This window comes from Propithecus coquereli, unplaced genomic scaffold (assembly GCF_000956105.1).
Source record: "Propithecus coquereli isolate 6110/MARCELLA unplaced genomic scaffold, Pcoq_1.0 Scaffold6, whole genome shotgun sequence".
Classification (NCBI taxonomy): domain Eukaryota; kingdom Metazoa; phylum Chordata; class Mammalia; order Primates; family Indriidae; genus Propithecus; species Propithecus coquereli.
Window position 1 is genome coordinate 237,926 of NW_012151951.1, and position 26,319 is coordinate 264,244.

General features: G+C 37.2%; 1 pseudogene across 1 annotated transcript; it reads left to right on the plus strand.

Annotated features, from left to right (window-relative positions):
- The first annotated feature begins 495 nt into the window (after positions 1–495).
- LOC105822153 lies at positions 496–22,362 on the plus strand (annotated as a pseudogene). The gene is made up of 2 exons (XR_001138093.1): positions 496–523; positions 21,231–22,362. The product of XR_001138093.1 is annotated as a nuclease-sensitive element-binding protein 1 pseudogene (transcript).
- Positions 22,363–26,319: the final 3,957 nt, after the last annotated feature.

A 26,319-nucleotide genomic window follows, 5' to 3' on the forward strand; every position in this document is an offset into this window, starting at 1 on the left:
TAATGCATTATCCTCACTGCATTTAGGTATATTTGTAAACTTTTTTACATTAACTGCTACTGAATGGCCCCTGGCACAAACTGCTATTCTCTAATTTTAAATTTAGCTCTGGACTGCAGGAAGTGATGAAAGAAGTTTTGGCTCACTCCCACTCCACTGTACTGACTTATTAAAAAACCCCAAAACATTTATTGAATGCCAATTATGCTCTGGGCACTGTATTTATCTCCGTATTCCCAGTGTCTAAGACAGAACTTCTGCCCTGGAGGAGATGACAACATTTCTGTGGTTTTTAGTTTTATGAAAACCAATGGAGAAGAATGTCAACAAGAGATGGAAGAGTCTGGGAAAGCTTCGTGAGTCAACTAATGCTTTGTGAAGTCTGGGATTTGGGTGTATAGAGGATCTAGCGAAGGTGTTCTAGCATACACAGAGGCATGGAGCTATGACTGGCAATAGAAGAGAAGAATAAGTTGATTCTAGAGGGAGTTCAGCATGGTATTAAACATTAACAATGAGAAAGGTAAGTAGGAAAGTTAGGTTCAGAAGTTTATTCCTCAAGAATTTATATGGCATTAGACTATGTTCCAGAAAACTAAACTCATTTGCCTATTCACCATTTCTTGAACATGTTGTTTGCCAGGCACTGTGCCAGGGCTTTAGAATAAAGAGGTGAATGAGATGAAGTCCATTCCATTAAGCAGCACACAAATTAGTGATCGTAATTCAAGATCCTCCAAAGGCAACAAGAAGCAGCACACCCTGCCAACGCTATTTGGGAAAGGTGGCAGAGGACAATTTGAGGGAGGGTAGAGATGGGGTAGAGGACAGTTGTCCATTTGTTAAAAGAAATTTCCCCAAGCCTATATTATGCCTAAGCCTCTTTCTAGATATCACATAATAAATATCTTCTGTTTTGTTAGCACTTACACATTCACTCATTTTTAACTTAAAGTTCAAAATTAGATCCCTATTGTGTGTCAGGTATGCTGCTAGATGTTGGGAATTCAGAAATGACCAAAATAGACTCATTGAATATCCTTCCTGACTTAATAATCCACCATGGCTAGTGAATGTACAGAGCGTTATGGGACTACATGAGAGACAGAGAGACAGGCACTTAACATGGATTTAGGAGGGCAGACTGGGGAGAGATCTGGGAGGGCTTCTTGGAGGAATCTAAGCTGAGGATAAATTAGAGGTTTTCAGATAAAAAATAAGGTGAAAATTGTCTTAGACATTGGGGACAGCATATAAGAAGATCTGAAGAAAAGAGAAGGTACGGTACATTTAATGGAATTCAGAGATGTTCATTGTAATAAAAATATTCTGTACCTTCTTGCTTTTGCCCTAAAAGGCCATTTCAATGGAGTGATATGTTAAAAAGAAATGAAATGCTAATACTCAAAAACCTTGGCACTGTAGTTAGTCACATAATACATAGCAAAATTTCTAAAAGTTCTTTTTAGACATCGTGTCTGTTCAGGTTCTTTAGAGGTAGAGCCTGAGACAGGGATTGGGGTGCAGATGATTCATTCAGGGAGTGTCCTTCAGTTCAGGAAGAACCTGTAAACGAAGTATGAAAATGAGACACAGCTGAGAAGGGTGTTGTTTCAGGTGAGATCTGGCCTCAGCTGATCCAGCAGGGAAGGCTCATAAACCACACCAGAGGATTGCCCCACCCAGCCCTCCAAGAAAGGAGCCTACTCTTTGGTACCTACAACAGCCAGTGATTGACAGAAGTTACATGTTGGGCATATGCTGGAGTGCAGTGTGTTTGTGTGTGTGTGTGTGTGTGTGTGTGTGTGTGTGTGGGTGTGTGTGTGTATAGCAGTAGGGAAGGAGCTGGAGAGGTAAGTAGAAAGCTGAGTGATGGGGAACATAGAAGAATACCCAACTGTGCTCAGGATGATTTTAGAAAAACAGAATTTCTCAGATGGAGGTCTGAAAATGCGGACTGCTCTGTCTCAATGTGGCTCAGAGGACTTGGCAGTTTGCGTTGGCCTCTGATTTGTCCAAAGTGAATTATGGATTCCTTAGAGAATCGTAAACTTGGTTTTACAGTTGCCTGGAGGTTAGGGCAAGGGAGAATTTGTTTCTGTTTTGTGATCCGGGTTGGAATACATACTCCTGCAAAGATTCTGTTGAGTTATAAAAATAGAGAATGCTGCCTGAATCCATGTACTCTACGTGTCTGCCATGTTTACCATACGCCTCAAATTTGACCTTGCAGAAAGAAATCACTTTATTTGTATGTTAATTTCCAAATATGTTTCATTTTTTAATCTCACTAGTTGGGTATCCTTTTTCTAGTTTAGAACTTTACTCAAGATAAAGACATCCTTTATTTTTCTTTAGAGTTGATGTCCTTTTTATGATGATTGTTAGTTAATAAGACATCTTCTTTTATGGATAGTACATAGAGAACCTAATTATTCTGTTTAGACAACTAGTGCTTAAAAAGTAATAGTGATTTATTCAGTTTCCTGATTTCTGGAGTCTGTGGTTAGATGGTATATGTGTATAAACCACCATTCCTCTTTCCAATATTGTTCTTGACCTTGTTGGATGTTATGATGGGGAAAAAAAAAGTAGAAATGATTTCTACTTCTGAGAAAATGAAAAAAAACTAGTGAGGATGAATAGAACAAAAGCAAGTTAAAATACTGCCTATTCAACATCAATGCCACAAAACTTACAGACGTGAGGCAGTCTATGAATGTGTTGCCACAAGAGGCCCTTAATTCATCAGAGGGCAAAACTTAGTGTTACATTATCATGAAACTGAATGACTTAAGGCATATACACTTGATTTTATACAACATTTGCCACTCAGAGTGCTTAGAAAAGATGAGTAAATGGCTCATATCATTCAAGTGCTGTGAAGTTGCTTTGGAAACAGAACAGATGTGGTGGATGTGTATAGACAATTGGCAAAATGGTCAATGTGAACTTGTTTTTGTATTCAGGTTTTTCAAGCATGTATGGGTGAACACCAGAATTGCCCATAGGCTTTAGTAATACTGTTTCCAGGGCTCAGCCCAGATCCAGTGAATTAGAATTTTTTTGGTTCTAGATTTGCATTTTCAGAAAGCTACGCAGATGGTTCTAATGTTTAGTCAGAACTGAGAACTGTGCACTGGGGGTTTATTTAAAGCTGATATATGGCAGATCTAGAATATAGCTGTAGAGTTTTTATTCCAACCCAAGCTTCTGGTTTTCCTCCAAAAGTCTGAGGGGCCAGTTCCTCAATATACTCTGTATTCCCTGTCATATACTTTTGTGGAATCTGGGAAACATGTGAGTGGGGAAGAATTGATGACTAATCCATTTATACTAAACCGTTTCCAGAACCACCCAAAGGATAGCCTAGAAATACATCCACTCTGGGGTTATCTCTGAACCCCAGTAAATCCATCCAAATCTTATTTCTTCATTGTCTATGGCTGACAGCTGCTGGCGATGATTCCTGAGTCCTGCAGGTTTCCTAGGATATGGCTGTAGGTTCAAGAGCTTCTTCAGGAATACCAGAAGGGTTAGAGAATCAGTCAGAATCAAGGCAGTTGAGGTTAATTGATCTGGACTGATTGTGGCTTCTATTTTCACAGGAAAAATCAAAGTGACTTGTCCAGGAAAACTTTCTTACAGAAGACACAAAACTTTAAAACTCTTATTCATGAGAATAATACAAGAAACACAATCAGTGGAATTCTTGTAAAAAAATAAACTGGAAGAAAATATTTGCAACATAAATAAAGGGTGAAGAATGACTATCCTGACTTTCCATAATATATTAAGTTCTGTTTACTAATAAGAAAAAAGTAATGCCCCATTGGGAACGTAGAAAAAGTGTATAAACAAGTAACTCACAGACGAAATAACAAATGGCCAAGAAATTGAACATGCCAAACATGTTTCTTGCCTAATTGTTTTTCAGTTGCTGTTCCCCCTGCTTGAAACCATATTGCCTACAGATATTGCACAACCCAGCGTCTAACTTCCTTCAGGTCTCTGCTTTAATGTCTTCTTGTCAGAGATATCTCCATACTCACTCTATGTAACTATCATGCTTCCAAGTTACAATCTTCTGTTCGCTACCATATTTGACTCATGGAATCTATAAACACCTGACATGTGTGTTTATTTGTATATTGTCTTTTTCCCTGGAGTAGAATATAAACTCCATGAGAATGAGGATGCTTAGCTCCATATCACCAGTACCTAGAAGAGGCCTCTCATATTGTAAGAACTCAAAAAAGGGTTGTTGATTTAATAAATAACGGTTATCCAATAATTAAGGAAAGTAACATTAAAATGACAGTGTGAAATATTTTCCCTGTCAGGTTGGCATTTTTTTAGATTAATTATATCTAGGGTTGGTAAGGATGTAGTGAACTAGATACTCCCAGATACTGCCAAAATCGTCCTCCAAAAACTATGCCAATTATAAACTAATTAATTGAATATATTAAATTTAAAATTTACATACCTTTTGATACAGCAAGAAAGCATGCACAAATGTTTCTTGTAGCACTAATAGTAATAGCAAAAACCTAGAAGCAAACTAATGTGCACCAATGGGAAAATGGTTATATTAAATCCATATGATGTTACAGTATTCAGCCATCAAAAAATGAGGCAAATTTATATTAATAATAATGGAAATTTCTCATATATATACACAGATATACATATATAAACAAATGCAAAATGATTCTGTTTATTAAAAAGTTATATGTTTATATGTAATATATGTATAAATTCCACAAGAAAACCACAAGAATGAAACACACTAAACCATTTACAGCAGTTCCCTATGGGGAGGGAAGGATTTGGGTAGGGTTGGGCTGTAACAGGGATTATACTTGAAATGGTTTACATAATTGCCTATTTTTACTGCAATTAGAATGTACGCATTGCATTACTTGAGACATAAAAGTAAAGTTGGATCAAACAAGTTAATATAAAATCTTGAACTAAAGAAGAATGCCTTCTATAGTTTTTAATACCACACCTCCAGGATGTGGGACAGAAAAAAAAGGACTGCCAGTTCCATTGCATCAAAGAAGGGTTACAAGATGCAGTCACTTGCTAATGACTAAGGGAAATTGCCTCTCCTCACTTTGATGTTCTTTGAGACTTTCATGACCCTTCACAGGGACTTCTGGGTCACTATGCTCTCCTCTTCCTTCTGAACTGCCCTAATCTCTGGTCACTTGAGCATCTCTGTGAGTCAGATTTTAATGATGAGGAATTTATTTTTTGCTAGAGAAAGAGATTCTCCTAGATAATTCTAGTCATGTGAGGGTAGTATTAGTGGATTTTTGGGAATAGTCTGGGAAAACAATCTCTTTTGAAAGAGTTCCACTTAGTGTCTAGGAAGAAAAACCAGGATAAATATATATCTACCATTTATTGCACTCCCAGCAGAATCTCAGGGAACATACTTTTAGAAGATATGGTTTTCACAATTTGACTAGCTTGTGACCCCCTACAGGATAGCCAAACTACTCTGTTTGCCTGGGACTCAGGGGTTTCCTGGGATGCAGGACTTTTGTGCAAAACTGCAAAACCAAGAAAGTCCCTAGAAAATTGAGATAAGTTGGTTATCCTACAGGAAAGGAGAAAGACAAATTAATTGAACAAATATTTATTAAATGCCCAGTGCATGATCTGTGCACTGTACTAGACACTTGAGATTAGAGTCGTTAACAAAACATCCACATATACACAATTCCTCCCCTTACAGAGTTTAAGGTTTCTACTTAAGAGGAATAAAGCATGATACTGATTATGCCACACAGTTCTCCCCCTTATTTCATGTCATTTGGTTAAGCACTTTGGCACTCAAGGAGAAAGATCCATGGTATCTGTGAAAAATTTTGTGGACTAGAAAGGACTTGAGCATATTCTTAAAAGGATGCCTGGATTTTCATTCGCTCAGCTCCTTGCATAAAGTGGATCCTCAACAGATGTTTGTTGAATTGAACTGCCAAGAATTTTGGAGCAAACTTTTCTTTCATGGATTGGAACCAAAGAGGAGCAGAAAGCCATATGGATTGGAGTCTGGCTTCTGTTTTGGGCAGAAGCTCAAATATTGCTGTAGTTACATGCTCTGAAGTCTTGTCCTCTGGCTCTCGAATTCAGGAAACAGAATTTTATTTGTTCATTTACTTAGAGACATTGGGCTCTGGGAAACTGATTCAAAATAATTTACATTTGGGTATGTAACTATTATGTAGAGTGAATAGTTATGTACAATAATTGTGGCTACCTCTTTTTGTAATCAAAGCAGCGGCAAAAAGTGATTAACAACCAAAAGGATGTGGGAGAACCAAGAATGACCAGTTGGAGCCCTTTGTGAATATTCTTCATCAAGCTCTGGGGGTCTAATGACTTATACTTTGTTCTGTGGGCCCAAATTACCATGTGGACAAAATGTTGATGTCACTGGTCAAGATTCAGTGTGTGATGTAATAGGAGAATTACAGTGTTGAGACTTGGCGGGAGGAACGGAGAAAGGGTGGCGGTGGGGCTTGGATGCCACCAGGCTTTGCTGCTAACTGGCTGTCTGACTTGAAAGAGGTCACTTAACTTCTCTGGCTATAGTGTCCTCATTTCTAAAATGTGAGAGCTGAACAAGCTATCTATAAGGGCATCTTGCAACAACGGTCTGTGTTTTTACCCTTTTTTACTCCAGGTACCCCCTCATTATCATTTTGTCTTTATAATACCATGCTTTCTCAAATTTAATAGATTTCATGACATGCGACAGCCTTATTTATGCTAACTATGCTTCATGCTAGTGATTTCTGAATGAGACGTACAGAAGTACTTTAGTCTCAATGGTAACATGCCCTCCCTTACACTGTAGGCAGTGAAGCAGGGAAGAGGGAAAAGCCATGGTAAGAATGCTTGATCCTAAAAGACAGCCCTTATGAAATCATATAAAACACTTTTCAGAATAATCCATTAGTGGGAAGGGGAAAGAATTATCCATAAGCTCCTAGTTGCCATTGGTTGAAGGTTTGTTCTACAAGACATTGATACACTTGTTTTTCTAGGTTGTATGTGTGAATATAACGTGTGGTCCCAGGGACCAGTGAGTGAGTGGTGTGCTGCACCTGCGCCAGTATGAGATAAGATGTTTTCAGGTGGCCTCCAATCCCATAAAGAGATGGTTACTATGAAAGCAGCTAAACCAAGGACAGGAGAGGACTAGAGGATCTGAAGTGGCACTTTAGAGGTTGCTGATACAACTTTTTTTTCCTGCGATCTAGATGGGGAAGATGTTCATTTAAATTTGTAGAGAAAACTCCTTTCAGTATTATGAGGTGGGGTGAGGCTATCCAATCCATCCACTACACTCAGATACAAAATACCACCATGAAATCAGAGATTTCTGGGTTTGATCTAATGTTTACTAGTGACTAGTTTTTTTGACCAAGTATACTTTGGACAAGTCATTAGAGCTATAAAAGTGTCATGGAAAGATGAAGGCAAAATCTTTAGATTTGTGTGCCTAGCTTGCTCCCCTAACAAACTATTAATACTATGTGGTGGCCATAAGTTCCTCATTCTGTAAAAAGGTGAATGTGTGCCAGTATTCAGAATATGTAAGGATTACATTTAAAATCAGGCAGACTACTGAGCTGATCTGCGTACGTGTTTCCCTGATTTGCCCAGTAGATGAGTCAAAAGGAATGCGCCTAAAATTACTGTTCTGATTCATGTGATGCTGTGAGTAAGCATTCAGGGCTCCAGCTCCGAGTTCATGGTAAACTGTCCAAGACAAATCCAACTCTACATAATTACTTTCTGATTTAAAGTGCAAAATGTACAGGAAATACAAGCCTGCCTCCAGGGAGTGGTCAACATGATATTGCTGTAAACAGAGGCCTCTTGCTGTCCTTCCATTGGTGTTCCCTACTTCTTGTCTCTTGCCTGAACGTCCAATCCCGGAGTTGCTATTCAGTCTTGGGCTGGTTCCTTCCACTGGCAGGAACAATCTTCACTACCAGCCTGATGCCTGCCTCCTCTCCACAATGCTGTGTGTTTACCCTGTGAAGAATTAAATGCTATGTTTAACTGATCCAAAGCCAGGGAAGCTTTTGGCTTCTATTACCTGGCTAAAAGGAAGCAGGTGTTGAGATGGAAGTGAACAACTTTCCCTTTCCTTATTTAAAACATAAAAAATTTTGGAAATTACTCTAAGTATTAAATAACTGACATAAAATTTAAAAAGAATTGATTGTTACACAGCAGATTTGATCTCCTGTCAAGGTAATTTCTATACCTATGGATCCATATTTTCTTCACACATCTAATTCTAATAGCTTCTGTGACAACAGGGAACTTTTTCTTTTGTACCGCATTTTTGTGTTTGTGAAATCGTCATGTGGAAATAACCCTGGAAAGGCTATCTACATTCAATGTATCAATATATTCATCATGCATTCTTTTTAAATTCTTCCATTTATCCAGTAAATAATTAGTGAGGGTCTTTAATGAGCAATCATTGAATTGTGCATTTACAATTTATACCATTTTAAATGATAACTGGGAATTCTAAAATGTGGGCTGCCACAATATTGCACTCATGGTTTTCTGATTAGATACCATGAAGGAAGTTTTTCCTATAAGACAAATCCAACTCTACATAATTACTTTCTGATTTACTGTGTAAAATGTACTTACCGAAATAATATTAACTTAGAGGTACCATTTTGTAAAATTAAATCTTCTTTATTTAACCTCTCAAAATCTCAATTTTCTTACTGTAAAATAACTATTCCAAAATACCACAGCTAAAATTAGTGGAGGAGGGGCTTGAATCCCAAGTTATCTGATCTCAAACTCTAAACTATCAACCACTGTCAATATAGTGTGCTTCAAATATACTTATATATTTGAATAATAATATTATTATTCTTAAGAGGAATTTAGGATGTCAAAGGAAAGGAGGCATTAATGTATATTGAATTTTTGGAATGAGTCATTTTGATTGTTTACTACCCTTGAACAGGAACAGTTTTAGGACAAAAGCTAGAAGAAGAAAAACTAGTTTGGTTGCATTTATTGGACTGAATTCTTATGCCTCTATATTCAATTGTTTTGACACATACTATTGTAACAGTTATTATAATCTAATTTTTCTCTGTCTTGGAAAAGTAAAAATGAATTTTCAGAGCAAACACACAATTATCTATGACTAGTGAACCACATGAAAACTGACGTCCTTCTTAAATCAGATTTAGCATGATGCAATGCACTATGCATGATATTGAAAATATGACTAAATCCTCAATTCCATTATTATTTAATTACATAAAATAGGATACTTACCTTTCAGTTGGAGGCACTGGAGAGCAGGCTGGCAGGGGGTGAGCAGCCTAAAATTAGATATTCTTAGTTTTTATCCAATTTTCAGATAGATGGTTATGATTAATGAGTTTATATTTTAATCATTACAGGAGGCATTAATTGAGCCCTAAATTTTGCCTCTACTGTTTTAGCCCCTTACAAAGTAAACTAAGTATACAGTTAAATAGTCCCTTCTTTTATGGAATGTGCAGTCCATCAAGCTATTCCTTCTGTCTTAAAAGACCTCTTTCCTTCCTCCGACCTTCTGTCATATCCAAATGTCAAAGACGTATCCTTCACTCATTTAATAAGCATTATTGAGAGACTATAGTACTTTATGTTAGGCATTCTGTTAGATATTGAGAAAAGAAAGTCAATTAAGAAAAAAATATAGTCTCTATCTTCAGGGACCTTACTGTCTAAGCAGGGACATTTGGTCTGGAGTCCATGGGGTTCCTTAGTAAATCTTTAGATAGGTTCTATATGTTACCTGAAATTGTGGGAACATTTTTGTAGCAAGTGGGTCTAAAGTATTTATTAGAATCTCAATGATTTAAGTATAAATGGCTCCCCCAAAAGGTTAAAAACCATTAGTCTGATGAAAGAGGAATACATGCGAATGAAGAACAATTTTGATAAAAGTATACACTAATCCTATGGTAGCAGAGAAAGATCTATAAATGAAACTGTGGGCAGTGAAGGAGTAGAGTATGACTGAGCTGACTTTTGAAGACTGGATAACTACACGAGAGGGCAGAAGAAAATCCTAGACAAAATTGTGTTGGTAGGCATAAAGGCATTATATAACACAATGCCTTTGAGTCCCCAAACATAATATGGTATAATTGAGGGACTAAGGGGTGATGAAGGAGCAGAGGGGTGATTATGGGGAGGCCCGAGTAATGAGCCTAGAGAGATAGGTAGGAGTCTTAGGCATAAAGCTACCCAGAGTGTGAACTCCTTCTGATACTTCCCATGATGTTCAGGATAAATATGGAGTCAAGACAGTTTGATATGAAAATTTAGAAGTCTTTTTTTTTAATTTCAGAATATTATGGGGGTACAAACATTTTGGTTACATATAATGCCTTTACCTCACCCAAGCCAGGGCTACAAGTGTGCCCTTCCTCCACCCAGCTTGAGCCCATCCTTCAAAGTGAGGTATCACAAGAATGGAAAAACGAGCACCACATGTACTCGCCATCAAATCGGTACTAACTGTTCAACACTAACTAAGGTGCTCACATGGTAGTAATATTTACTGGGTGCTGGTCAAGTGGGAGGAGGTGGCAGGGATGAGTAAACTCACAAATAGTAGAAGTCTTAATCTGCAGCAAGAAGATAGGTGAGGACAATCTGGATGCAAAAAGATTATTACAAAGACACTGAGGCCTGAATTAAAGCTATTGCCAAGGTCATTGAGATGTTAGAACCAAGTGATATACCAATGAAGTAGAATCCATAGGCCTTGCTGACTTTCTGAAAGAGGAGTGAGTGAGATGAGGTTTGAATATCCCTCAGTCTTTTATCCCCAATACCTCAGTGGACTGTGGTGTCACGCATGGGACAGAGATTTCAGGAGGAGAAGCACATTTGAGAGAAACTGAATAGGGTTTTGAAAGTATTGAGTTTAGGTGTCAATAAGATAATCAAGTGGAGTTTGATGTACAGTTTTGGAGCTCAGACAACAGGTAGAACAGGGGATGTAGATTTGGAGACATCAGCATATGGTGGAAGCAAGAAGAATGTTGTCACTGGGGGAGTTCATGGCAAGTTAAGAAAAACTTGTAGGGAGTCTGGTAGGAAGCATTATTATGGGTAAGAAGAGAAAGAGGAAATTGAGAGAGGAGAAAGAGAGAGGAGGGGGTAAAGAGAGGGAGAGAAGCAAAACTAGAAGAGAAACAAACCAAGGGAAGAAGGAAAGACAGAGTAACTAAAAGTGTCAAATCCCTCAGGATGGTAAAGTAGGTTTAAGGCAGATAAATATTCCGCAAATTAGAATCATGGTTGATGTGTACCTATATTTTCCCTGTTGTTTTGTGGGCGAATAGGAAGTACATCTCTAATATCATCTCCTACAGGGATCCATTCCAGATTTTACACTTTGGAATTGATTTCTTTTAGCCCCAATACTCTCACGGCACATTATTTAAAACTTTATATTCCATTCTACTCTTGCTACTTTATATTGTGTATTTCATTTACTCCACTAGATTGTGAATTACAAGATGGCAGAAACCATGTATTATTCATCCTTGCATTGAAGACAGGACCTATATAGCTCTAGGCATAAAATAGATTCCTAATAAATATTTGCAGAATTGTATTATAGTTTTTCTGGATATATACCATTTCTTCTATTTGACTAAATGCTGATGGAATAATCTTTGTTTGTGGAATGATATTTTTGGTACTTTGCTTTTACAGATCAATTTTCCCATGACTCATTTCTTATTGAAATTATATAACTGGGGTTTTAGGTAGCACTCAGCCAGTGATTCCAAGTTCTTATTTTGCAACATGGCACAACTATCTTAGGTAGTGTCATTAAATTTTCAAAAAGATCTTAACATGAAATTTGCTCTAAATTTAGAAAACTTGCACCATATTTCCATTTCTCTTTAAAAAAGAGGGAGGCACAGATGTTTGGAAGCCTAAAACATTGTACTACAGAATTTCACAGCTCCATACTGTTTGTGTATCAAAGTTTTAGATGTTCTTGTTTGCTATAGGAAAGGACAAATTCATAATTTACATACATACCTTGAAATCCTGATCTCATATGTAAGGATTTTGCTTTTACCTCAGCCTTCTCTACAAAATAAGAATGTGGATGATTCTTGCCTACACTTCCAAATGAACTGACTATACATCAGCAGCTACTTTGATGTAAATGAGGGATTTGGAGTCTCTTCAAGCTTTAAGCATAGTAAAACAAGCAAACAAACACAACTACAGAAAAGCAGGACCTATGGTTTCTCTTCATTTAGAGAATTTCTGCAAGACCAGTTTTGAAATTTTATTTTATTTGAGTACATAATTCCTGTAGAACATTTAATATGAGAACACAGATTTTGACAGTGTTCAATTGTTAATATACTTCAATCCTACAGTAGGCAGTGTGCTCTAGATGAAACAGAATGGGTTGACAAGTTTGAATTTAAATCCTGACTCCAGCCCTCACAGGTCTGTGACCTAGGACTTGTTCATCAGAGGAGACCAAGGCCTGTGCAGGGGGAAAGCATTAGAATCCCAGAGTTTGGATCTAACTTAGCACTCCGTCTATCCTAGGGCAAATTGCTTAATTTCTCTAAACCTTAGTTTTCTATAAAACGGGAAAAACTGTAATAATATCTATCAGATAAGATTGTTATAAAGATTAAATGGGGCCGGGCGTAGTGGCTCACGCCTGTAATCCTAGCACTCTGGGAGGCCGAGGTGGGTGGATCGTTTGAGCTCAGGAGTTCGAGACCAGCCTGAGCAAGAGCGAGACCCCGTCTCTACCAAAAATAGAAAGAAATCAATTGGACAGCTACAAATATATATAGAAAAAATTAGCCGGGCATGGTGGCACATGCCTGTAGTCCCAGCTACTCAGGAGGCTCAGGCAGGAGGATCGCTTGAGCCCAGGAGTCTGAGGTTGCTGTGAGCTAGGCTGACGCCACAGCACTCTAGCCCAGGCAACACAGTGAGACTCTGTCTCAAAAAAAAAAAAAGATTAAATGGGATAATTGTGGAAGGCACTTTACATAATGCCTGGCTCATAGAAATATCCCAATAAGTTACATACTAAGCATCTCAAAAATTTATGTTTTTTCTCCTGTGAGATGGAGATGGTAATAGTAGCTGCCTCGTGGGGTAGCTATAAGGATTATGTAAGGTTTGCTGTGGTATGTACCTTTCAATTCCCCCAGGCATATTATAAGTTTCTTCCTCCCTCCTTATAATACTCATTCATTCATTCTAACAATATATATTGAGAGCCTAATATGTACTCGTTACTACATAGATAATTATATATATATATATATATATGTATGTATGTATATTAGGATTTTATAAGTAGAACAAGAGGGACAGCAAGGGCTGGTGGAACAATCATTAGTCCTAGAGACAGAAGGCCAGAATTACCATTTTAGTATTTTAGTTTTACTATTTTTTAGCTTTATGAATTATTAGTTCATTTCTTTATCTCCTCAATGAGAATATTTATAATAGCAATTGTCCAGCTGGACTTCAAGGGTGTTGATAGGACCAAGGTAATACATGTAAATATTTTAAGCACAGTGCCAAGTGCTATTATTGATAACAATTTGCTGCTGTTCCTTAGGCTAAAATGATAGAAGGGAGGAAATTCCTTGGTGCACTAAGAATTCACCTCTAAGAATGATCAGGTGAGAAATGGACTGGCAGAAGACTGTTATTCAGGCTTTCTTGCTTTTGGAATTCTGTTATTTGCAAAGTCCTAAAAGTTAAAATCATCTCAACTCCAAAGGGGATATTTTCATAGGATTTAAAGGTTGAACTTGTCTATGTTGGTGTGACATAGGCAAAGAAGTTTATTCATTGTAAACAGTAGTTTTTGCAATAATTCTTATAGTTCTGATGCTGCCAAATAAATGACCATTCCATGTAAGACTAACCCTTGGATGCCCAGCCCAAATCTAGACATCTCAGAAGGTGATTTAATGCTCCAAAAATTCAGGTGAATTTGCTAATATTATTGCTTCACACAACATACCTCCAGTCAATCTGTGCCAGCCTGGCTTGCAGGAGAATTCTCCAGACTATCAATATGCTCCTTCCTACTCCTTTATTGGCAACCTGTTTTCTTCAGTTTCTTGTAAATAGTATTTGAAGGCTTCTGGGGGCATAGAATTGTTCAAACTAATGATAAGAATTATTGGCTATTGCAGTCACATTCTGTCCTATTTCTGTGTTTACAATTTAGAAACCTAAAACCTTAAGTCCAAGAAACTGTGAGTCAGTCAACAGTAGAGGTGCAAAGTGTCAAGGAGTACTGGCCTTTAAACAAGCATAGACCAGCTGTGAAATGCAGAATTTTCATCCCAACATTTTTTGTACTTTCTTTCATAGGAAGAATCAATTTAGATTTTTGATACCAAATCTTTTTCACATAGTTTTCTCTAGATGGAATTGTCAAAGTTATGTCTTTATAAAAACATCCATGTACAAGGTTGAAAGTTAAAAAAAAATGAAAATAGTAATCTCAGAGAAATGTTTTCCAAAATCTGAAAATATCAGGAAAATATTTATCATTAGTAAAATAACTTTTCTCTGAATTAGAAATATTTTCCTACATTATCTCCACAGATAAAAGTGATCATCCTAAGTGACAGAACATCAAAGCTCATACATTTCTGAAAGTCAATAGTGTCATAATGCTGCAGTAGTATGTGTTGATAAAGCAGGGAGTTTCTTTGGTGGTATGACTTGGTTAGAAATATCTCATTTCATTCCAGTTCTTAATGGGAATGCTTTCAGCTTTTCTCCATTCAGTATGATGTTGGCTGTGTGTTCGTCATATATGGCTTTTATAGTCTTGAGATATGTTCCTTCTATGTCTAATTTGTTTAGGATTTTTCTCAGGAAAGGGTGGTGAATTTTGTTGAATGCTTTTTCTGCATCTATAGAGAGTATCATATGGTCTTTGTTTTTGCTTCTGCTTATGTGGTGAATCATATTTATTGATTTACATATGTTGAACCATCCTTGCATCCCTGGACTAAAGCCTACTTGGTCATGGTGGATTATTATTATTTTTTTTGATGTGCTGTTGAATTCAGTTTGCTAGTATGTTATTGAGTATTTTTGTATCTATATTCATAAAGGATTTTGGTCTGTAGTTGTCTTTTTTTGTTGTGTTCTTTCCTGGCTTTGGTATCAGGTGATAATGACTTCATAGGATGAGTTGGGGAGGACATAGTGCTGGAAGTCCTAACCAGAGCAATCAATCAAGAGAAAGAAATAAAGGGTATCCAACTAGGGAAAGAGGAGGTCAAACTACAGTTTTTTGCTGATGATATGACCTTGTATCTAAAAAACCCCAAAGACTACACCAAGATACTCCCAAAATTGATAACTAAATTCAGCAAAGTCACAGATTACAAAATCAATGTACACAAATCAGTAGCATTCCTATACACTAATAACAGTCAAGCTGAGGGTCAAATCAAAGACTCAATAACATTCACAATAGCTACAAAGGAAATAAAATACATAGGAGTATATTTAACCAAGTGGGTGAAAGATCTCTGCAAAGAGAACTATAAAATGCTGAGTATAGAAATTGCAGAGGACACAAACAAATGGAAAAACATACCATGCTCATGGATCAATATAATCAACATTGTTAAAATGTTTATACTACACAAAGTGATTTACAGATTTAATGCAATCCCCATCAAAATACCAATATCATATTTCACAGATCTAGAAAAAGCTGTTCTATGCTTTGTATGGCACCAGGTAAGAGCCCAAATAGCCAAAACAACCTTAAGCAAAAAGAACAAATCTGGAGGCATCACATTACCAGACTTTAAACTATACTACAAGCCTATCATAAACAAAACAACATGGTATTGGACCAAAAATAGAGACATAGACCAATGGAATAGAACAGAGAACTCAGATATAAAACCACTGACATACAGCCAACTTATCCTTGACAAAGCAGACAACAATATACAATGGGGAAAAGAATCCCTGTTGAATAAATGGCGCTGGGAAAATTGAATAGCCACATGCAGAAGAATAAAACACCACTCACAAAAATTCATTGAAGATGAATAAAAGACTTAGATGTAAGGCATGAAACCATAAGAATTCTAGAAGAAAATGTGGAAAAAACTCTTCTAGACATTGGCCTAGGCAAAGAATTTATGAAGAAGACACCAATGGCAATCACAGCAACAACAAAATAAATAAATGGGACTTTATTAACTTAAAAAGCTTTTGCACACCTAAGGAAATAATCAGCAGAGCAAATAGACAACCTACAGAATGGGAGAAAATATTCGCAACCTCTATATCCAATAAAGAACTAATAACCAGAATCTACAAAGAGCTCAGGCAAATCAGCAAGAAAAATTAAAATGATCCCATTAAAAAGTGGGCAAAGAACATGAACAGAAGCTTTTCAAAAGAAGATAGACTAATGGCCTATACACATATGAAAAATGCTTAACATCACTAATCATCAGAGAAATGCAAATTAAAACCACAATGAGATATCACCTTACTCCAGTCAGGATGGCTTTTATTAAAAAGTCCAAAAACAACAGATGCTGGGAAGAATGCAAAGAGAAAGGAACACTTATACACTGTTGGTGTGGCTGCAAATTACTACAACCTCTACGGAGAACAGTATGGGGATTCGTCAAAGAACTAAATGTTGACCTACCATTTGCTCCAGCAATGCCACTACTGGGTTTTTACCCAAAGGAAAGGAAGTCATTTTATAAGAAAGATATCTGCACATAAATGTTTATTGCAGCACAACTCACAATTGCAAGATGTGGAATCAACCCAAGCACCCATCAATACATGAATGGATTAACAAATTGTGGTATATGTATGCCATGAAATACTACTCCACCATGAAGAAGGATGAATTAAGGCCTTTTGCAACAATTTGGATGGAACTGGAGACCATTATCCTAAGTGAAGTATCTGAAGAATGGAAAAATAAACACCACATGTACTTGCTATTATATTGAAACTAACCGATGAGCTCACATGTGCACAGAGGGAAGTGAAATACAGTGGAAATCAAGCCAGGGAGAAGGGGCAGGAGGAGATAGGCAATAACCTACCTAACAGGTACAATAAACACTATCTGGGTAATAGGCACACTTATAACCCTGACTCAAACATAACAAAATTGATGCATGTAACCAAAAACATTTGTACCCCCATAATATTTTGAAATTAAAAAAAGAGAAAGAAATATCTCACCTCAATGCCTAGATTGCCTTTAGTCACTCCTTTGGGAAAGTCGTGGGGAAATGTGAGCAGTATTGGACAAATGGGCAAGTAGATCAAGATTCTGATAGAAAAGATCATAGAATGGATAACTTTTAATGGGGAAGAAAAAAATGCTTTCAGAGCACTATGGAATCCACTAGGTTTTCTTGAAAGTAACATGATGGTATTAGGAATGTAAAATTGGGGAGAGGAAAAGGCAAATATGCTTCTTTGTTTCCATTAATTCAATAAATATTTAAGAGCATAAATATATGTTGGACTCTAAGAATACAAAGTTTCCACACTCAAAAAGCTTACAGTAGTGGGATATATAAATGTAAACAGTTAATTTTAATATCCTGTAAGGCATGCTGCAATAGGAGTACTACAGGAAGATTTGGGAGCACAAGAGAGGAAGCATCTAACCACTCAGCCTCATAACTTCTTGGAAGAGGTGAAATCCAAACTATGACATTTGTATTATCCAGGCAAAGAGAAAAATAGTAGAGGAAGAGAAAACAGCATTCTCTCCCTCTCTCTCCAAGGCTACATTTCAGAAGAACTGCAATGAGTTCAATATAGTTGTAGTTAGGAGGAGATATGACCAGAAATGAAGCTGTTTAACATGGACTCAATCTACATTTGTTAGGAACTGAACTTTATCCTAAGAACAATGGGGTCAACGTATTTTCAACAACTCTTTGAGAAGAAGCAGCAAAATAGAATGTTTAGGATTGTGGGCTCTGTGTCTCAGTTTCCTCATCTGTAACATTGGGATGGTAATAATAAAACCTCTCTCATAGGGTTGTTGAAAGAATTGAATAACTTAAACCATATAAAGCACTTAGAACAATGCCTGGAACATTGTTAAGTACTCCATAAATGTTAGCTATTGAATTGTGACATGTTTTAATGTAGGGAATGACATGATTAGACTTATGTTGTAAATAATCGCTCTAACTTCAGAAGGAAGAATGGTTTCTCAGAACTACAGTTTATCCAACAGTGTAAGATTTTTCAATGTGAAGAACACTTGAATGTGTGTATTAGTCATGAGTAAGAGATGCAATGGTTTTCAGAGTAAACATTTTATTCAAGCTAAAGAGTAGATTTTTTGAATTTTAAAACTGAAAAGAATCTTATATGATCATTTATTTAGGTTTAACCTTCTCATTTATCATATGAACAAACTGACGCTCAGATAGTTTAAATGACTTACTCAAAGTTCCAAAGCTAGTGGGTGGCAAATTTGGTGGTATATATTGGGCTCTTTGGATCTTAGTCCATAGTCTATTTTTTTTGGTTCTTGTCCTGTGTCTTTAAAGGACCATGAGAGGAGTGGGTCAACAATGACTAAAGTTTGTTTTTCAGGCCCTTTTCTCTATGGCAAGTCTCATTTAATCTACCAGGAAACACTGTGCCCTACATTTAAATAACCTTCCCATGCACTATCCCATTGTTATTGAAACATTTTTGTTGATTTTGTTTTCTATCTTATGTTTCAAAATGATAAAAGGAGCTCTTAGTTGAGGATATTCTATCTATTTTCCAATTTCCAGACCAAATCCCTTAACCAAAAAAATAAATAAATAAATAAATAAAAAAGAACCTCTTGAATGTAAGTGATTGTTAGGAAGGAAGACAACAACTTGGAAAATGTTTGTTTCACAGAAAGCGTCCCATAATATAACCTTTTAAAAACTGCTTCAAGAGCAGCATTTTTCACTGTGGAAAATGGGGAGCAATTTTGATGCTACTTCTAATCAAGGAAATTTGAGCAAGGAAAGCTTTTAGGGCCTCTGGTTCCATCTCTCTCCACTGATGCATTGTTCATCAGAATGTCACAATGGCCTTGTCTGTCTCTAGATCCGGTGGTGATATCATGGGATTTGGTGCTGGCATTGTTTGTTCTGTGCCTTTGTGAAAATGATTTGATCTTCCTTTTGACCCATCTATAAAATGAGAAAGAATGGAATGACTTATAAATATTGCTTTCTAGTATGACATGACAAAAAGCATTCAAGAGACTTTTAACTCAGAAAATTGAACTCCAAATAGCACTGGTTATATTGCCTTAAAAAAATGATTGGTTGAAAGAATGTCATTTTTTTTATGCAGGTGTTGGTGTTACTAATTTGTAAATACATAATACAATATTTATTACAGTGGTCCATTATCATCTATCTCTTACTGCTACTAAGATAGCATGTTGGTGAGTGTTGCTAATAAAAATATCAGCTATCAAAACAAGAAATGTCAACTGAACTCTCTTCCCTAGAATCAAGCAGACTGATACGCAGGATTGGAATAATGCCAAAGGGCAATGGCCTTTTGCCTTATAACTTTATCTGCTTGATTTGCACTAATCCAGAGTGGGAAAATATATAAATAGGGCCTGCTGCCCCTGGAAAGGGAGCCTCAAGGCTAACTAAGGGACTTCCGTTTTCAGCATCCACCATAAATTAATGACATTCTAAACAAGGCCTAGTGCAAAGTGAGTGATTAATGTTTATTTTGTTAAGGAAGTAGTTCAGGTTAACAGAGTTTATTTCACATGTGTGTAAGAATAGAAGGAAGGGTGAGAGGAAGGGGACATTTTCAGCTGAGTAGTAGATCTTAGTGAGGAAGGTATTTGAGAGTTTGAGAGAGATAAAGATATTATTGAACTAGTACTTTCACCATTCATTATACATATATTAATAATTATAAAGCATTTCTTACCTAAAAATGCAGATACCATCAGAAGATTTTCTTAATGACTTTCTGGGCATAGCACTGTGGAGAATAGTAGTAGAATCCTGGCTGTGATGAATATTAATGGATGCATCTATTACCTAGAATACACTCAGAAAGTCAGTCACTGTGCTAGACACTTGGTCACTTTGAGAAGAAATAGTTCATTCTTTTAAGAAATATCTGGGGAGGATCCTAGAATTAGGAGAATTAATCGCTGCCTTTGACCAACATTCATTTGGGTAGGAAAGACAGTCCTTTCCCACATCTTCTCCATTATGAATTGAATTAGATAAATTGTCCATGTTTAAATATGACTCAAGAACCTGAACCTTGCCATCTTTGTCTTGTTGTATTGAGTTGGGTTCTAGCCTGATTCCCATTACAATAGGCTCTGTGACTCTGGGTGAGTCATTTCACTTCTAACCTTCCAGGGTCTGTTATGTAGGGAACAGGGAGGACTGGCGTAAAGGACAGAGAAAGTTTTGGAGGGCCTTTGGAAGGTTTTAAGCCTAGGAATGACATGAACCAGATTATTTTTTTAAAGACTCACTCTGTGTGCTATGCTTGGAAGCTATAACACAAGTTCAAGCGAGAGGTGATAGCACCTTGGACATGGGTAGCAGGAGATATGAGCAGGAGTAGGAAGCTTCTGGATATGTTTTTAACAGTGGAGTCAACTAGATTTCCTCATCAGATTGTCTGTGGGACATGAGCAAAAAGAGGAGCCGAAGACAATTCTGAGGTTTATGGCCTCAGCAACTAAAATTCTGGAGTCACAGCAGCTGCAATGGGAAGGTTTTTGGTGAATCAGAATTGGTTTAGGAGTGGGGGAAGATGGGGATAATCTGCAGTTCAGCTTTGGCACATTCAGTTCGACATTTCTACTCATTTTATTCATAGTTTAGATGGCAATCTTAGCCAAATGACCTCAAGGCTGTTCAAGAGGAAAAAGGTAGTGAAAACTGTGTGGACAGTGGAATCCGAAAGATCTGGGCTCCAATCTTATCGTCTCATGACTGTAACGTGGCTGCTTTAGCACCAGGCACCTTGGCTTTCTACAACCAAAATAAATAAAGGACACACGGATATTTTCTTTTATTAGTAAGAGATCTCTTTTAGAATATTTTCTAGAGTTTGATCGGTAGCGGGAGCGGAGAGCGGACCCCAGAGAGCCCTGTGAAGCCCCACCGCCGCCGCCGGCCTAGTTACCATCACACATCGGGAGGAGCCGCAGCTGCCGCAGCCAGCCCCAGTCACCATCACCATAACCCTGAGCAGCGAGGCAGAGACCCAGCAGCCGCCCGCCGCCCCCGCCCTCAGCGCTGCCGACTCCAAGCCCAGCACCACAGGCAGCGTAGGGAGCGGTGGCCCCAGTGGCCTCACATCGGAGGCGCCTGCCGGCGGGGACAAGAAGGTCATCCCAACGAAGGTTTTGGGGACAGTAAAATGGTTCAATGTAAGAAACGGATATGGTTTCATCAACAGGAATGACACCAAGGAAGACGTATTTGTACACCAGACTGCCATAAAGAAGAATAACCCCAGGAAGTACCTTCGCAGTGTAGGAGATGGAGAAACTGTGGAGTTTGATGTTGTTGAAGGAGAAAAGGATGTGGCGGCAGCAAATGTTACAGGCCCTGGTGGAATCCAGTTCAAGGCAGTAAATATGCAGCAGACTGTAACCATCACCGACGCTATCCATGTCGCCGGGGTCCTCCACGCAATTACCAGCAGAATTATCAGAACAGTGAGAGTGGGGAAAAGAATGAGGGATTGGAGAGTGCTCCTGAAGGCCAGGCCCAGCAACGCCGGCCCTACCGCAGGCGAAGGTTCCCACCTTACTATGTGCGAGACCCTGTGGGCGTGGACCACAGTATTCCAACCATCCTGTACAGGGAGAAGTGATGGAGGGTGCTGACAACCAGGGTGCAGGAGCACAAGGTAGACCACCAGAAAGACAGAATATGTATCCGGGTTATAGACCACAATTCCGCAGGGGCCCTCCTCGCCAAAGACAGCCCAGAGAGGACGGCAATGAAGAGGATAAAGAGAATCAAGGAGATGAGACCCAAGGTCAGCAGCCGCCTCAACGTCGGTACCGCCGTAACTTTAATTACCGACGCAGACGCCCAGAAAACCCTAAACCACAAGATGACAAAGAGACAAAAACAGCTGATCCACCAGCTGAGAATTCGTCCGCTCCCGAGGCTGAGCAGGGCGGGGCTGAGTAAATGCCGGCTTACCATCTCTACCATCGTCCGGTTTAGTCATCCAACAAGAAGAAATGAATATGAAATTCCAGCAATAAGAAATGAACGAAAGATTGGAGCTGAAGACCTTAAGTGCTTGCTTTTTGCCCGTTGACCAGATAACTAGAACTATCTGCATTATCTATGCAGCATGGGGTTTTTATTATTTTTACCTAAAGATGTCTTTTTTGGTAATAACAAACGTGTTTTTTAAAAAAGCCTGGTTTTTCTCAATACGCCTTTAAAGGTTTTTAAATTGTTTCATATGTGGTCAAGTTGAGATTTTTAAGAACTTCATTTTTAATTTGTAATAAAAGTTTACAACTTGATTTTTTCAAAAAAGTCAACAAACTGCAAGCACCTGTTAATAAAGGTCTTAAATAATAAAAAAAAAAAAAAAAAAGGAAAAGAATATTTTCTAGAAGACTTCTTCTTGCCTAGAACTAAGGAATATACCCACCTCCAGGTTATGTAATAGGCTGGAATTTCCTGAGAACAAGAGATCTCTTCTCAATACTATAACAAACCCAAGGTTCTGTTTGTAAGAAAGAGAAAAAAGGCTGGATTTTGGGTGGATGTCTGCCACATTCAGTAATTCCATATGGATGGAGTGTAAACTATAAAGTGGGGAGTGGTGAACAATAGGACAGGCCGGTAATTGAGGAAACAGACTATGAGGGTCCTTGTATGTTGTGCTAAGGAGTTTAATTTTATCATTAAAGAAAATGAGATATCATTTAAGAGTTCTAAGAAAGGAAACAATTTACTGAATTAACAAAAATCTACAAATGAAAGATATCTTATTTTCATGATAATCCTATATATAACTACTATATGAATTATATAATTTTTTGTTCAAAGTTTGTATTTATACTATTTATTTTCTACTTTCTCATTTAGGAAAAAAAAACTCTTTCAGTAGCTATACTGTCCTAAATAAAATACTTGTACTTGTGTACTCAATTAAAATAACTCATTCAGAAATTATATGGATGTGTACAGGTGTTGACCAATACCAGCTTTAATTCTACATCACTCAAGCTCCATGCCTACTTCCATACACGTTAGTTATGTAAATGAGTGAGCATATGTGATTTAGTGTACTTATTGTTGGGTAAATGAATCACATATTTTTACTACCTCAGTTGAACAAATAGACAACTTTTTAAAGTGGAATTATGACAGGCTAAATTTCATGAAGAGCCTCTCTGCTAAAATATAACTAGATCCTGCATATTATAAAAAGAGTTATTTCCCCTGAATTTCCTGACTTTCAGAAAGTAATGAAATCTACAAGCTTATCTCCAGCCCCCAGCCTTCTCAAGACTAAATTGTGAACTAGAAGGGCAATCGAGTCCTGAGGATTAGTGATGTAATGAGGAAACTAAGCCATAGAAAATTAGTAGTATCTTAGGATGCCTTAAATTCTCTTGGAAGAAAGCACTTCCATCATAATGGCTTATGATCCTGACAGATTAAGTTCAACAAAATATGAACTCACATTAAAGCATTCCCAAACCCTACAAGATAACAAATCACTATAAAGGATCAGCAAAATCAATTAGGAGTGGAAGCCGTTCGGGTCATGGGAGTGGAGCCCTCATGAATATATTAATGTTGTTATTGCAGGAACGGATTAGTTATTGTGAGAGCAGATTGTTATAAAGCAAGTCCACCACATGTGCTTTTGCCCTTTCATAAATGCCTGCTTCCCTGTCCACTTTTCGGCCGTGTAATGACGTAGCAGGAGGCTTTCGCCAGAAGCTGACCAGATGCAGCCACCCAATCTTGGACCTCCCAGTTTCTAAAACTGTGAACCAACATAAACCTCTTTATAAATTACTCAGTCTCAGGTATTCTATTGTAGCAACAGAAAACCAAATATATCAATTACCCTAATAAATGTAAATGACCTAAATTTCTCAATTAAAAGATAGGAATTGTTGTTTTTAACAGAAAGAAAAAATGAAAATGCATGTTGTTTATAAAAAGTTACATGAAAAATACAAGGTCGCAGCAATGTTATCCATAATACAACACACAACTACTTGAGGTGATAGTTATATTTTGTTCACTATCGTTTTCATAGCTTATCACCTGGCCCATAGCAGATGCTTAACAAATATTTAGGAAATGAATTAATGAACACAGCTATTGAATTCAGACTATAAATTACATTTTATTATGTAAAAGGATGCTATGTATTTATATAAATAAGATATAAATTAAAACAGAGGGTATGGAAGCACAGAGCAGGAAAAATGGCTATTGGTAAGCAATGATTAGTGTCAGCCTCATTGGTAAGGCTAGAATTTTGACTGAAGTGTTCTAATTCATGGTCCACTATTCTCTCCCCTCTCCCCCGGCTTAATATAGGGCTTTTGCTAATTGTGATAGCATCTGTGAGGCAGCATTTAAAATGCTACATTTTGTTGGTATAAAAATTTGCTTAAGGTATAAATAGATCCCAGAGAGAAATAAGAACAATAAAAAGAAATACTATGATACATAGAGAAAATATTAACAGTTTATATACTTACTGTTTTAAAATGTTCATTCTCTCTTATGATGTTGTCCTATAATTCCTGTGATAGAGTCGCCACACGTGAAAGACTTTACTTCCCACCTCCCTTCATTTGTAAAATAAGACTAACATCTTTTCTGCCTCCTGATAATTGACCTCTATAATGCCATCTGTTTTTCAGTGGAGAAACATTATATTCTCTTGAAATAGAGCAATAGCTTTGGGTTTATCCCTAAATATTTGAGAGTTGACTGTAAGAAGTGAAGTTTTTGTGTCTTTATTTACTATATTCTGAAAATTGACTTCTTGTTCTAGAAATGACTTTTTAAAAATCATCTTCCTCCTGAGTCCTTTTGTACTTTCATTTTTACTTTAATAACTTTTATGGTTTCACCAGGAAGAAGCAGCCATGTGTGGATAAACATTCTTCAGAAAATAGTAAGCAATTTTGCTGTCCAAAATTAACATGGCAGAATAATGCATTTCTATTGACTTATTTCTTTATTGTGTGTGATTAGACAGGCATGCAAGGGCTCATGAAAAAAACAATTATTCATGTAAAGTTATTATCTATAGGAAATTCCCTTCAACAAGTTCTGTTTTCCTCTTCTGATAAAGTTATCTTTCAAGATTATTTTGTTAAGTAGATAGAGACTACTCACTGTTCAGCCTTGTGTTACCTTTGCTAAAGCACTCTAAATTATTGGCCAAAGGATTGCCAGCCTATTTTGGTTTGGGGACTTTTAAGGACATTGGATTTGAATTTGATTCACCTATTTCAACTTCCATGGAGTTGCAATCAATTCTACAAGTGATTGACAAACCAGCAAGCAGAACACATTGAAATCAGGATTTGTAGTTGTAAGAATAACATTTCTCAAGTTCCTGTTTTTTTGCCTGCATCATAGTTATTATTGGGCAAAGAAGTATACCTATACATAACATCAATGATATGCTGACGAAGTTTCTCAATTTGGAATACATCTTCATCCTATATTTGGCTATTTTTCTTTCGGTGGTCAGATCATAGGTACTTTGCCTAATTAATTAGGTGTTTTTCTGACAACTCAAATGTAACATGTCTGAAACAAAATCTGGAAAGAATATAGACTTTAAATGCAAGATGTAAGTTAAAATCTCAATGTATTCATATATAAACTGTATGGCTCTGGGACAGCTAATAGATCTGAAGCCTTAGCTCAAATGAGAATGTTAACAGATGCCGCTCAAAGTATTATTGTGAGAATTTATAAGACCCAATGTATAGAGTAATGCAGTGCTAGATATTCAAGAAATAATGTTTGCATTTGCTTTCAAGAAATAGAGCTGGAACGCATTCTACTAAGTGAGGTATACCAAGAATGGAGCACCACATGTACTCACCATCAAACTGGTATTAGCTGATCAACATCTAAGTGCACATATAAGAATAACATGTATTAGATGTTGGGCAAGGGGAGG